Source organism: Anopheles arabiensis (genome assembly GCF_016920715.1).
Source record: "Anopheles arabiensis isolate DONGOLA chromosome X unlocalized genomic scaffold, AaraD3 X_pericentromeric_contig0029, whole genome shotgun sequence".
NCBI classification, from domain to species: domain Eukaryota; kingdom Metazoa; phylum Arthropoda; class Insecta; order Diptera; family Culicidae; genus Anopheles; species Anopheles arabiensis.
The window spans coordinates 17,501-20,000 of NW_024412107.1; positions in this window are offsets into that span (position 1 = coordinate 17,501).

Here is a 2,500-nt window from a genome sequence, read left to right on the forward strand (position 1 = left end):
TTGACTGGAGCTCCCTAGCATTCGGCTTTTTCTACTTTGAAGGGATGTACTGTTGTATGAATTGTTTATTCACGAACTGGTCGTTTGATTGGATCGTGAAAAAAAATCGCTCAGTCCCAAATCCTGAACTCGACAGGAAAGCGCTGATTGCAAACATTTTGACTGGAAGTCCCTTGAAAATGGCGTTTTCGTTATTGGCATTATGTGGCACGTTTATTGTGGCTAGAACATTAATTATTCACCAAATGGCACCAAAGCTTGGCAAAAGTCGCGAAACACTCCTATCTCGACGCACCAGCAATCGCAACTTGATGCAAAATAAATTGCACGAGCTAATGATACTTGTACCATGCACAGTACACCGTACCAAAATATACCCCTGAAAGTGTGCAATTTGGTGCTACCCTAGGGAATATGTATGGGAAGCCTAGCTACGTGTGTCGCACGTTCCAAGTTGCATGGACGTCGAACAGAGGCATGCAAAAGCACCTATCTAGGGAATTACTCTACGTTCTAGTAGCAAGTGCGATTTTCCAGTCCAGCACGGCAGTACGCCTGCACGCATACACTCCATGTACCAGAAATGTACCAACCTAGGCGTTGCTCAGTAGCTTTTAGCGGCACATAGAAAAAGTATTCGAGTTCAGATTTTTGGGACTTAGCGTATTTTTAAAACTAATAACGAAAATTAAATTTTAAATCGGTAAACGGCTAGGAGTTGCTCAGTAGCTTTTGGCGGCACATAGAAAAAGTATTCGAGTTCAGATTTTTGGGACTTAGCGTATTTTTAAAACTAATAACGAAAATTAAATTATAAATCGGTAAACGGCTAGGAGTTGCTCAGTAGCTTTTTGCGCAACGTGGCAAAAGTATTCGAGTTCAGATTTCTTGGACGTAGCGTATTTTTCAATCATAATAAACCGAATCAAACATAACAATGATGAAACTTACACCATGTCCCAAGGTTGTGCACAAAACGTAACGATAAAGTGCTGGCGAAGTTAGAGGTGCACCAAAATTGTGTACCGATCAGGGAAAGTACTCTACGTTCCTATGATTTGGGTGAAAAGTGTTGATTAACTGCTGGTTAGAATAGACAGTTGCTTATCATACACATCGCAAACGAACACCCCTTAGTGAGCATTAGCAAAAGTCAATGGCACAAAGCAATTGCAATACAAACTGATCAAGTACATTAAAGAACGCTAAGTACCAGGACTTCTTTCCAAGAATGGTGTCCGCGACGGGAGGGCAAGCGTCCTTCCCAGGTTTTCCTAGTAAACCTTGTATGGTAAACATACCCAAGCGTGTCTGTAAGCACGCAACGAAAGTCACGAACGGGCACATACCTAGGGAATGTACTCTACGTACTTGGACTTTTGTCCAAGAATGGTGTCCGCGACGGTCGGGCACTGCGACGCAATAACCAAATCCTAGGATTGTAACTTTAGTGTGCACAAACATAAACATTAACGCGTTCGCTCGGGCTGCGCCGTCCGTGTTGAACACAAATGTGGGTGATTATATGCGTGGAGGGACAAAAACATACGAGGAGGAGACAGTTTTCTGCACGATGTGCACAGAGCTCATTTCGTCGTCCCGGCGAATGGAAAAACACAAACATCGCGAGTATCGTTCTAGGTTTCTGTCTATAAAAGGGCAGGCCAAAAGGTGACCGGTTGAGATAAGCATTTTAAGCATACAAACACTTTATTGGAACTTTTGATACAAAAACAAGGTACGTACATGTAGGTTGTACCAACATGGACATCTATGAACGCGTACGCTCGGGCTGCGCCCTCCGTCTTGTACTTTCCTGATCGGTACACAGTTTTGGTGCACTGCTATTCCGACCGGCAACTTGTACCAACATATACATCCATGAACGCGTAAGTAGTGTACTTTCCCTGATCGGTACACACTGTTGGTGCACGGCATAAGAAAAGAGCTAAAATGGTCAAACTCAATCCATTTCAACAATAGATAGTCGATAGTAGCTGTGCCGATGAAGTAGGGCACGATGCAAGTTAATGTTGTTTAATGAATAACATGTCCGCCATACATTTCAGTACAAAATTGCTCGGTCAGACCTACAAAGTGCTATATCTCGAATACGAGGCGTCGGACTGGGGGTTGTAGAACAATTTTAAGTTCGTCTAATGATTCTACATCCGATTCTGGATAGCGGTTTTTGACCACTTTTCAATATTTTGTGACACCCCGAACCTAGGGGCAGCTCCTAGCTTTTTTCAAAAATGTGCACCGAACGGGCCGGAGAGCTCGTGTGGCTCAAAACATGTTTTCGCTAAAACACCTCAAAACGTGTAAGGAACGCAACCTAGCTCTTGTTTTTCAAAAGTTATGGCCATTTAAAGTCATACGGGTTTGCTTCAAAATAGCTATTTTACCCGTCCCTATGGCCATGCTTTAAATTTTCACGAAAATGCCAGGTCAGACCTAGGGCGGGCCATATCTTGAATACTAAACGTCGCAGACATTG